We start from the raw sequence: 12,435 nt of genomic DNA, 5'->3' as shown, positions 1-12,435 counted from the left end.
GAGGACTTTCTCTTAAACTAACATATGTCCGGAAATTTCTTTCACGGCAGCAAAGGATGGAGGAAGTTACTAGCATGGAGTAAAGCTTTCCCTTCTGTCTCAGAAGGCTTAGTGCTAATGTGTTATTTTCATATGAAGAGTTATGATAATCTATTAACATTTTTCTAATAATAATTGTATGGAAAACTTGGATAAGGTATTTATTTGTTTTCAAGAAATAATTCAGTATTGCATTTTGGCAACATTTTGACTCTAAAACAAATGCATGGTTTTGTTGGAAGATGCAAATCATAGACCTATACCTATGAGTACAAAATAAGACACACGGTATGGGGTAGGCTAATAATACCTCCCCGGCCGTCATCACCGAAGTCCATTCAGGAGTGGGTATATAAGAGTTGCTTTCTTTTTTCTGGATTTTCTGGCTTGAGTTCCCTGAAAAGAATTCATTTTAACTTTCTTACAATGACATCGTAAGATTAACATGAAGGTTGTTTGTGGCAGGATTTGCTCACTCTCTCAAACACCTATGTGCATAACAATTGACATGAACAAAAGAAAATGGGGCCTAGGTCCCCAGAAACAGAGTCAAAATAGAATTCTAACTTCCATTTCCAAAATAAAGCTACCTTTACCTCTGTCCTTCCTTTATGGACAGATTACTTGACCTTATCCTAGTTGGCTTTCAGACAGAAGCAAAAGAGATCTGGAATAGTATATTTCTATACAAGAAATTATGCTGAATGCTTGCATTAAATAAAAGTAAACAAATATAAAATATAAGGCCAGACTTCTAGGTATCCTGTGCTAATTAAAGAGATTGTTTTACAAAGATTAGTTATCACTATATAAGTCCTCCTGTAAGAGCTAAAGGGATTAATTTCCATGGTGATTCAGAGGAATTAGAGAAAATACTGGGACAGTCAGGATCCCCTATGAAAGGTGTGAAATTCGATTTAAGCTGAAATGATGGGAAATTATTAAGGTTACTTGAAAAGGAGAATGTCATATGTATATTAGGTATGTAAATGTTTAGGCAAAATCTGGGAGTCTTTATAAAAATATTAAAAGTATGTGTGCTGGGACTGTGGGCTGTTAGCACTGTATCCGTCATATTGTAATCCCCCCTTATCTGAAATCTTGCCTTCCGCAACTACAATTACCCTCAGTCAACCAGTCTGAAAATATTAAATGGAAAAGTCCAGAAATAAGCAATACATACTTTCTAAATTGCGCACCGTTCTTGGTGGCATGATGGGTCTCGCGCTGCCTGCCCCGCCACGGTGTGATTCGCTCCCTCGTCCACTGTGTGCATGGCCCCCGCCCGTGGTCCCAGTGGAGCCGTGGGCCGTCAGGTGAAGTGTCTCAGTATCACGGTACTTGTGTTGCAGTCACCCTGATTTTACTGAATAATGACCCCAAAGCGCAAGGTTAGCGATGCTGGCAGTGGGGATATGCCAAGGGGAAGCCCTCACGTGCTTCCTCTAAGTGAAAAGGTGGAAGTTCTCAGTGAGGAAAGTAAAGAAACCCTATGCTAAGAAGACATCTTCTCTCTGTGAGACTGTGCACAAGGAAACAGGAATTCGTGCTAGTTTTCACCCTCCTTCTGACCTCTTCCCAGCAGGTCGACAGTAGCCTAACACGATGTCACAACGCCCACGACAGTCACCTCACCTCCTGTCATCTTGCAGGCACTGTGCCATCTCACGTCACCACGAGACGGGTGAGTACAGTACAACAAGATACTTGTAGAGAGAGAGACCCCATTCACACGACTTATTACAGCATGTTGTCATATTATTATTAGTTATTGTTTATCTCTCACTGTGCCTAATTTATAAATTAAACTTTAGCATAGGTATGTTCGTATAATTTACATTTTGCAGGTGTCCACTGGGGCTCTTGGAATGTGCGCCCTGCAAATACGGGGGGAATCCCATATTTTTCTGTTTAAGGTAAATGTTTATAGTCAATATATATTATGCTTATAATTAGAAATATGTTCTTTTCCCAAATCTGGAAATAAAATTCACCTTTAGATCAACGCAGCTGTATCTGGCGCTGTGCACCCCGGCACCGTGAGCTTGCATTCATCCAGAGCTTTTCCCCCCATAACTTTAGACGGGGGCCTCCAGCACCTAAAGCTCGAGTTTTCTATCTAGCACTTAGTAGGTTTTCAATAAAAGTTGACTCTAATTCCAAATCAAGCTATATTTTCAGATATATCAAGGTGCTTTTTCTCCACAACTTTAAGCTCATAGCTTGAAATCGCAAAATCAAAATTGATGTGTCCAAAATACACGGAATTCATTTATCTTTCCATGTTCCTTCACGCAGAATTATCACCCCCCATCTTCTCTGCAGCAGCGCTAACATCTGGAACAGGCTTTCTCTATCTTTCTGCATTACTGAAGCTGCCATTTCAAATCCCATCTAAAACCATATCTTTTTCTTTCTACTGCTTCTATTGCATTCCATAATTGCATTATTTCACTCTGTCAAATGTACTGGGATACAGTTTTCTATGAATATGACTTGCACACAAATATAGTGCAATAGCATGCTATTTTGAAATTAATTTTCTGGAAATGACTGCCCCCAGGTTAGAAATAGTCTTGTGTCTATTAGTATTAAGCAAACCAGCCATATAAACAAAGCAAAATATTTTAAAAGTTGGACAGACTTTAAAAATGCTGAAAGGTTGAAAGCAAAAGATACTTTTTATAATTCTTAAATGCTCTTAATATAAGAGTATGTTAGTGTATCTGTGCTCTGGTCATGTACACCAAAATTTATCTGGTACTTAAGGACAGGTCATCTAAGTTTTGACTAAGAGTTCTTAGTTTTAAGAGAAAAACACAGAGAATAATAGAATCTCCCTGTAACCCGTTTATTGTTATTTTTACCACATCGTATGAATTTCATTCAGGATAAAGAAATCATATTTAAATTATTAAGTTCATAATGTGGAAATAAACAAAAATTAATCCAAATGAGAAAATAAAAGCTCTTCAGTCAGCACTTGCCACAGCAAAGAAGTCAACCACCATTACTCGCCTTTGGCAGAGACTCAAAAGCAGGCAGGGTTGTGGATACGCTTTACTATAGAACAAAGGGAAGGCTCTAGGTGTGCTCTGATCGGAAGACGGTGGGGCTGTAGGTGGACTAAGTAGAAGCAGAACGTTCCCTTTGATTGGTTGGGAAAACATGTTTGGCTTTCTCTGGTTGGAAGCAGGGGCAAATATTATGCCAGCCGTCAGTCACTGATGAAATTCTGACCTCTGGGCCAATCGCTGCTAAGGTGGTTTGTCTTCCCAAATGACTGGCTGCAGAGGTGGTGGTGACAGTTTTATCATCATGCGTGATCTAGAGAGTATCCATTAGTGTATGCGGTTTCTCAGCAAAATTTAGAAGCATATCCACTTTTAAAATAAAAATGTCAAATAACAAATAATAATGTTTAAAGAAAGTTTTTTCTTGAAGATAATGTATTCGAGTTCATATTTGAAGGAAGATAAGACCTAGCAAAATTAAGGAAATTTGGATGGAAAGGAGCTTTTGAAATGAGGGGAATAATTCTTGCAAAGACTGTGAAATAAGACACAGCGTGGAACACGGGTGAACAGAAAAACCTCAGCGTCATTTTTCACAGCAGTTCAGGTTTGTCCCTGAAGAGCTGGCTGAGGCGTGCTGGCACTGGACCACACAGAGCCTCTTTGTAAGAGGAAGGGTTGTGCACAGTTACGGGGGTGAGAGTTTTCCTACGAGGACTAGGCCTCCATTGAAGAGATCAGACAAATTAGGTTGTTTTTCTTTTAAAAAGAGAATTTTTTTCCTACTTCTTGAAGAGTGGATTGAAGAGGGGCATGAGTAGGAAGTACTTAAACTCTTGCAGAACACTTAATAAAATATAAAGGACTAAACTATTAGCAGTGGAAAAGGAGGCAAATGGATTAAAATAGTGCTTCTCAAATACCAATGTGACTGTGAATGAACTACAGATATGAAAGTACAGACTCTGAGTGGGCAGATCTGGGGTGTGCCTTTAATTATGTATTTCTCGCAAGATCCCGGATGATGCTGATGTTCTTTGTCCAACAGCTAAACATTGACATTTGAGCAACAACGTATAAGAGAAATAGTTCTCCTCTCTGTGATGTTCAACCATTTAAACGAAAGTTTTCCAATACCGTTTTGTATCCTGAAACAAAATATATTGATATAGTAGTCTATCAAAACATGTAATAAAAAACCCACTTAAATTAGCCAACAAAGTGTCCCGATAGTAATTACTATAAGGAGAAATGCAAATTAATTATAATAAAATAATATGAATTTCAAGATATGACCACATTAAGAGACATATAATCATCCCGTACTAGAACTTAACCTCAGTGTGAATACTGGCTCCAAATTCAGACAGAAATAACCGTTATTTTTGCAATAACAAAATGTGCAGCATCGTCATCATTAACATTGTTGGAAAAATGTCAAAAAAAAAAGGTTCTACATAGAATAACTTACCATCTTCCCTCAGTTTCCCACAGGATTGGGATTTCTGGAGTACACGTATTCTCAGTGTGTTTGAAATTATGCAAAAATGTACTTGTGTTTATATGCAAAAAGGAGCAAGGTTCAAGACTCAAAAATTGCAAACATATGTATCCTGTTGGGATATTCAATATATTATGTGGGGCAGCAGATAATTCCTCATTCTGTACATTGCAAAAAAAAAATTGTTATATCCACAGTCCTGCCAAATAGTCCAATATTTTGTATTCCATCCATGGTTTAATTTGTGGATACTAAGTTTGTTTCCAGGTTTTTCTTCTAACACAAACAATGCTGCAAGGAAAATTGTGAACACGTGTTTGCTTATAGCAAAAATTACTTTGTGTGTGTGACAGAAATTGACGAATTACTCCACAAAATGGTACCAATTTACAATTCCATTATCAAACACTTTATATGGAGGGGACAGCTTCATAACATTTTGTTTTATGTGTCTCCTGCTCCTATAGCAACCGTGATAATCAGACAGCTCGTCTTTGAGGAAAGACTTGGGACAGCTGAGAGATTAAACTGTGTGAATATCCAGAGGGAAAAAAAAAAAAAACATCCCAAAGGTTTAAAACCACAAACGCTGAGGCAGAAAGATGCTTGGCTCATTCGAGGAGTAGCGAAGAGGAAGGAGTGGCCGAGTGATGAGTCAAGCGCGAGGACGCTTGGTGGGAATTGGGGTTGTAGATTGGGCAGGGCGGACCTCCAGGGTCTTCCTGGGCTGTGAAGAGGACTCTGGAGTATCTTCCTTCTGTAGTGCGAACTCAGTGGAGGCTGGAGGTTTCACTTTGAATTAATTATCAAACTCCAGTATTTGAGTCTGTCTGTCTGAGCGCACTGGCTGAAAGAAATGCATGAACAGAAGTTTGCAGTGAAGAAATAAAGTAGTTTATTATGAGACTGGCCAACCTGGAGTGAGGGTTTGCTCATGTCCAAAAAAAGCCAACTCCCCAATGGCGTGTAAGTTAAGTTACAGATTCTGCAGGGCAGAACCACAAGACCCCGTGGGTTAGGGGTTCGGGGTCGTGCTGGACGCTGACTGGTCGGAGGTGAGGTGAGGGCCATGCACCATTTCCTCTGGTCTTGAGGACAGCCCTGGGGTCTGTCCAGAGTCCCTGTGTCCTGTCTCATGAGAAAGTAGCCAGAGGCTCAGGAGCTGAAAAGTAATTTGGGCTAAGATGTTATCTGTAGCCTGCCAGAAGTCCCCACATGTGACCACTAGTCAGGTCGGGCTCCTGTCTTCTGCTGCCTCGGAAGTTGATGACTATCAAGGTGAAAGGTCAGGTTGCTGGGAAGAGGAGGGAGAGAGGAAAAAATTGATTTCTAAAGCTATTGTCACAAATCAAATCTAAAACATGCAGACTGCCAGTTTTAAATTGTCATCATCAACTTTAGAACTTAGTACCACTCTTAATTTTTCTAAAGTTATCAAGAGTCTCTTCAGAAAGTTTTAATTATGAATTTTATATGTATATGTGTGTGTGCGTATATGTGTGTGTGTGTGTGTGTATGTGTTCCATACAGCATATTAAAAAAAAGACAAAACACCACGAAAACTGTCTCAGGCACTGACCCTGATGGATAACTGGTGTCAGGGCTTTTGTTGCATTGTGTAATTGTACCCTAAAATCCAACCTGGAAAAAGTCCTACGGGAAACCAGGTCAGTTCTGATGATAAATGTATGTATGTATGTATGTACATTATGTATGTATGTATGTATGTATGTATGTATGTATTTGGGATATTGTGTTACCTGTAACAGAATTGAAATCAATGTTTTCTCATTTAAGAATAACTTGCCTATTGATATCTGAGGGGACTAGAATGTATTTCTATCTGTTATGATTATGTTTGAACATTTCTGGAAGAATCTTCATGTTTCTCCATGGTTCCTTCCCTTATTAATTTGTTTCTGAGTACAGATGGTAGTGAGAGAGAGAAATTAAAGGATATGACCTGTATCTTAGAAAAGCTTTTACTTACATTCTTCAAATTTATCTCCATGAGTTTGGATAAAGCAGAATTTATATTATGAACAAAAAGCATATTTTTAATTTATATATGAGCCTAATGATTTAGATTAAAAAATAAAGTTTTGGAAAACTACACATACATTTAAATTTTAAAATATTTTCCTTTTTGTGCAGGTCCTTCAGCTGGATCAATTCATATTTTTAAACCCACAATAATGATTTTACTTAAATGGCAGTACAGAACATTCCATTGGATGCATTGAGAGGAAGAAACTATCCTCTCGCCTCATGATTCTTTCAGCTGGTCTAATAATTAAATTGATGGGAGAGAGATTAACAAGAGAAAATAACCAAATTTAACACATATATACATGCGGGGACCCCACGTACATGAGAGCGCTAGAGAGTTCACATACATCAGAGGTTCAGAGACAGGGAAAATGAGGTGTATGTGACAACCTGAGCTAGGAAAGGTGCCCTGGGACTTCAGAGAGGAGGAAGGTCATTTGCAGGATGATAAGAAGAGCAGGTGTTCAATAATTAAAAGTTTGTCCTGCTGTGCAGATAGGTCATAAAAAGTAATTTCTGGTGATAACTCTTCCTATGGGCCAGGCCCCTAATTTAAATCCTGTAAGGGAGAGGTGCAAACTTCTCCTGCATCTCCAGGGTCTCGGTTGCCTTCAGCTCAAAATGACTCACATGCCGAAGTGGCACATTGTGGAAGACTTGTTCTGAAACCCTACAGATGGATGCATTGAAAACAAAACAATTAAAATTTACAAAAATAGTTTGCAAACCACCCAGTTATGTCAAAATTAACACGCCATAATTAACTTATCTAATCTTATATTAAAGTGTTATTTTTCTAAACTTTTTGTCATGTAATTTTTTTTAGCAGATTAGTAGACACATAAATCTCTTATATAGGATTTTTAATTTCATCTAATTAAACGAGCTTAAGTATTGAGAATCTTTTAATATTTTTAATTTATGAGACACTAGAAAGATAATTGCTCTAAGATAAATGTTTCCTGCTAAGTTTAGGTATTAAAGAAGTATTATTGAAAAAAAGATTGGATGCAGAGAGCAGTTTTCTAGTTTCTTTGACAAAATACTCACCATTTATTTTATCATGGTTACTGGAGCCTAATATATATATATATATATATATATATATATATATATATATATATATATATTTTAGGTATATGCAGTAGCGTTTTTGTATACATTCTCCTGTAATTGTGATGTAAACTGAAGTTCAGTGCATCTCACACTGAACATGTAAGTTTACCATTTCAAGCTATGCAATAGACTTTTTTTAAGTCATAGATAATAAATAGACAGCAAACTAAAAAAAAAAGCAATAACATGAAGAGATTTGAGTTGATGCTAGGAAATTAAGTGAGCCCACAGTTAAGAGATCAAAAGCTTAAAAAAGAAGTTGTCTTAAAATGCAAACAAAAGAGCGAACCCTTGAGAGATGGTTAATTCTGTGCATTAATTTGTCTGTACCATGGGGTGCCCAGATTACGTAGTATTTCTAGGTGTGTCAACGGGTTGTGTTTCTGGAAGAGATTAGCATTTGAATCTGTTGACTCAGTGTAGGAGATTGTCCTCCCTATATGGTAGGCAGGATCCAATTGGTCGAGGGGCCAAATAGAACAAAAGGTGGACGTAGAGATTGATCCCTTTTACTCTCTGTCTCTTGAACTGGGATATTGTTTTCCTGCCTGTGCACTGGGATTTATACCATTGTATCCTCTAGTTCCCAGGCCCTTGGAGTCAGAATGTCATTACACCAATGGCTTTCCTGAGTCTCCAGTTTACAGAAGGCAGATTATGGGACTTCTCAGCTTCCATAGTCACATAATAAACATCAATAGATAGATAGGTAGACAAATAGATGATAGATTGATATCAATTTATCTATATAGATATAGACATAGATAAAGTTCAAGTTCTGCATCTTCAGAGAACCCTGACTAATACAGATTATCCTTCCTTAAAAACAAAAACACAGATGGAGAAAACACTTCATTTTTTTTTTTAAAGCGTCTCTGTGAGGGTTCGTTACTTATGCCACGCAGGCATCCTCGCCAAAAGATAATGTTTTTCTCTCCTCCCTTTCTGAGAGTCCATTTAAATTCACGACCAATTTTTTTCATCCTGACCGTCATATTCCACACCTGCTTTTTGTGTTTTTCCCACCCTGTTTGCTGTCTGTGCTTGAAGCTGTTTTCCTCTGGTTTATTTTCTCACTCTTTGATCATTTCCTTCCGCGGTGACGAATTCATTTTCGCGTATCTAAGTTCTCAATTTCAATTATGGTATTTTTCCATTACATAATGTCTCACTAATTGATTCTTTTTTAATATATATATTCCAACTTTTTGATGAAATTCTGCTTGTCATATTTTACTCAATTTATTAATACAATTTTTAAGTCTGTTTCTGATCGATGCACAGGTTAATTCTGGGTTCGTTTCTATTGTCTTTTTTTAAAAATGTCTATTATGTATTTACAGAATATTCTATTAAATGCCAGACTTATATGGAAATTTGTAAAGCATTTGGATGTAGTTATCTTCCTTCGGGGTAGATGTGACAGGCGGGGAACTAGAGTGGGGGAACTGTGGCACTGTGATTTACAATAAGGAGTATATATTAAATTTTTGCTTCCTTTCTGGCACTGAGCACCTAAATCCCTTTGGGATTTTCTAAGTGGTGAGAGATATAGAGTTGTCCTTCGTCATGTTAATAAGGCGACTTTTGGACTACACCTAAGGGATGGGGGCTGGTTTCCAGTGGAGCCAACCCTGTCATGGAATTGGAACTTTTAGCCCCCCCCTCCCCCACCCCGTCACCTCTGCCCTCCAGAAAGGGGAGAGGGGCTGGAGATTGAGTTCGGTCACCAGTGGCCGATGATTTCATCAGTTGTGCCTATATAACAAAGCTCCATAAACCCCCAAAGGCGCGGGGCTCTCGGAGCTTCTGGGTTGGTGACTGCACGGACGTCTGGAAGAGCAGTGTGTTCAGAGAGGGCACACAAGCTCCGTGCCCTTTCCCGGTGCCTTGCGTCTCTCCCATCTGGCTGTTCCTGAATCCTACCCTTTTATGATGCACTGGTAAATCAACGCTCACCGTTTGCCTGGGTTCTGTGAGCCACTCTAGAAAATTAATCAGACCCGAAGAAGGTGTCTTGGAAACCGGCCAGAAGTATGGGTGACAGCCTGGAGTTGAGACTGGCATTTGAAGTCTATGGGAAGAGGTCATGGGATCCTCCAGCTTGCAGCTGGTAGGTCAGAAGCCCAGGTGATGATGTGGACTTATGACTGACATCTGAACTGCAGAGTAATCTTGTGGGACCTACCCTAACGTGGGGTCTGCCATCTCTCTGGGGTGATAGCTTCAGAATTGAGTTGGATCATAGGACACCTAGATGGTCTCCCCAAGCATTTCTTGGTGGTGGTGTTTGGATACCACCTTCCTGCCCCACAACTCACACATGTTGGAACTGGGTCCAGAACCCGAACAAAGCTTCTCAATCTACTCAGGGTTTGAATTTATTTCAGGCTAGTGTGCAGTTTTCGTATTTCTAAATATGCCTCTGATGTGCATTCACTCCAAAATAAAAGCCCTTTCAGAGTTTCGACTGAGACTCTAGAATAATGATTACTCCCTAGAAGATGCTGGATTCGAATGCTATTTTTTCAGTACCGTGACATTAACAACACTTCTCCATTGATTCTCATTTCCTTTTCTGCCCGCTTCTTAGTTTTTCTCTCTACACAACTTAGGTATTTGAAATGTTGCAAGGATGTCAGATGCCAAGATCAATTATCTGAACCTCTCTCCTCTCCATGGTCTTGTCTTTTCAAGCCCTCCTTGTCTTGGAATCCATGAACACCAGAGTTTATTGCTACAGTTTGTAAGAGATTACTTAGGGTCCCACTGGTTACGTTTTTCCATGGAAATCATCATCTCACTGACTTTCCAGACTCTCTCTCCCTGTGCCGAGTATTAGAAAATTCTCCGAGGAAAAAGAAGTGTGCAGACTGCTGGGCTCACCTCAGTGAGCTGAGCTCCTCCCAAGAGTCTTCATCCTTCAAGTCCTAGATGCCTCCCATCACATTAATTTTTAGTCGACGTATTTATCTAGTTTCTAGCATGGTCACCAGAAGAGCATGAACATGTTACACGCTACTCTGTCATAGCCAGTGTTACATTAGACTGAAGTAAGTATTGCCTGTGTTTTCTTAGGAGAGATCTTAGCAGCAGTATTATCCCTCAATTGCATTTCAAAGTAAAATTAAGTAGAAATACAAAATCAAGTAATAGTAACTGAATATGCTCTTTACATATAACTAATATCTATTTGTGAATACATTTACAGTATCCGATCCTCCAAGCTTCTAGTACTGATAGAATTTTAAAAAATAAACAAACAAAAAACATGCAGCTTATTTACATTGTCCCCGACAAAATGTACAAACAAGTGGCATCCAGTGAGTTGACATAGTATATTAGTTTGGTTTCTTCTAACATGGAAAGTTCTACATGTGCATCATTGAATATAAGTTATGAAATGTTAGTAAGACCACCCTCAATGAGTTTTCTGCAACGGTTGTCTATTTTGTTTAGATGGTCCATAAATACCAAACATGTATCAAGCAGAACATTCTTTTCTTATGCCTTATTAAAATGAAGGAAGGCACATGGGCATCCGTGAGGGGGACTGTGATTTTAACTTTCACTCAATGTCAATTTAATTTCAGTATTCTTCCCACACCCAGTTTATGGTTTGTACAAATTACAGCACTGATGTGTTTTCTATGGTAATGGTGATGATATGTCATTAATTCCCCAGAGCGTATCGTGTTTCCCGAACACATGGTGTAGGGGAAGGTCACATTGAATCCATCCGTTTTACACCACTGAAAATGAGCCGTCACCGCTAAGCCGCTGTAATAGCGGAAGGATGCAAAGAAACGCTGTGAACATACCGTCATGATCAGTGTATTTATCACAGTCTTCTATAAGTTGTGTCAATTAGCCCTCACTTAGATGATAACTTCATAAAACGTGCTTCTATTAAATTGTGATAATTAAAAAAGGAGAAAGAACAAAGAACATTGGCTAAGAAAGTTTTTGCACTGTAGTAGACTATTATACTTTGATAGCGAAAGATGTGATGACTACTTATCACTTGGGCTTTCAGGCCTAATAATAACATGTTTCCTGCTATTCCCATAGGACTGTTAAGATTCTCTACTGGTCTGAGTCTAAATAGCGTATGCATTAGAAACCTTAATATATTGCAACATGAGAACTTAGGAGGTCCTTGTTGGCTTAAACATAGATCTGGTGTAAGCTCAGTAAAGAGAGTTTGTAATGGCATATTTGCGTTAAGGTGTCCCAAGGAGTCAGTGTGATTCTTGCTAGGGTCGTAAATGCACCTAGAGATCGAAAGGTCAAAAATTCCCTAGAGATTAAGTAGTAAGATTCTTGCTCACACTTCCTGCTCAGAATTAATGTGTGTGACTTTGCAATTACACTGCTCCTCACATCGGAAATGTCAGTCTTGGCCTGCAAGTACTCCTAGCATCTGGGGTGGCAGCCAGAGATGCTGCTAAGCATGTGACAAGGCCCAGGACAATCCCCACAGTAGAGAAGTATCCAGGCCCAAATGTCAATTGTGCAAGGTTCAGAATCCTGTCTTAGAAAGAATAATTCTTAGTTTCTAATCAGTTAGATATATGATACCAAGTCACTAAGATAACTACTATTTACATGGAATTTACAGTTTAATGAATGCATTTGATGTCCATTAATTTGTGAATTTATCTTAGCCTTCCGAAGTACATCTTATCTTAGGCTTTTATACTGAAGAAATATTAT

General features: G+C 38.7%; 1 protein-coding gene across 3 annotated transcripts in view; it reads left to right on the top strand.

Moving 5' to 3' along the window:
* The window catches only part of CDH19 (cadherin 19), a 151,807-nt gene that overhangs the window by 72,217 nt on the left and 67,155 nt on the right, over positions 1-12,435 (top strand). For 2 of the 3 annotated variants that reach the window (XM_036230112.1, XM_036230113.1), the window contains exon 4: positions 1,625-1,723. The gene's annotated coding sequence lies outside the window, so the exon portion shown is untranslated. Of the gene's footprint in view, positions 1-1,621; positions 1,724-12,435 lie in introns of all 3 variants that reach the window. The other variant, XM_036230114.1, reaches the window with a different exon arrangement.

The sequence above is a fragment of the Rousettus aegyptiacus genome, unplaced genomic scaffold (genome assembly GCF_014176215.1).
Source record: "Rousettus aegyptiacus isolate mRouAeg1 unplaced genomic scaffold, mRouAeg1.p scaffold_m13_p_12, whole genome shotgun sequence".
Lineage (NCBI taxonomy): Eukaryota > Metazoa > Chordata > Mammalia > Chiroptera > Pteropodidae > Rousettus > Rousettus aegyptiacus.
This window is presented reverse-complemented; position numbering and strand designations above follow the sequence as displayed.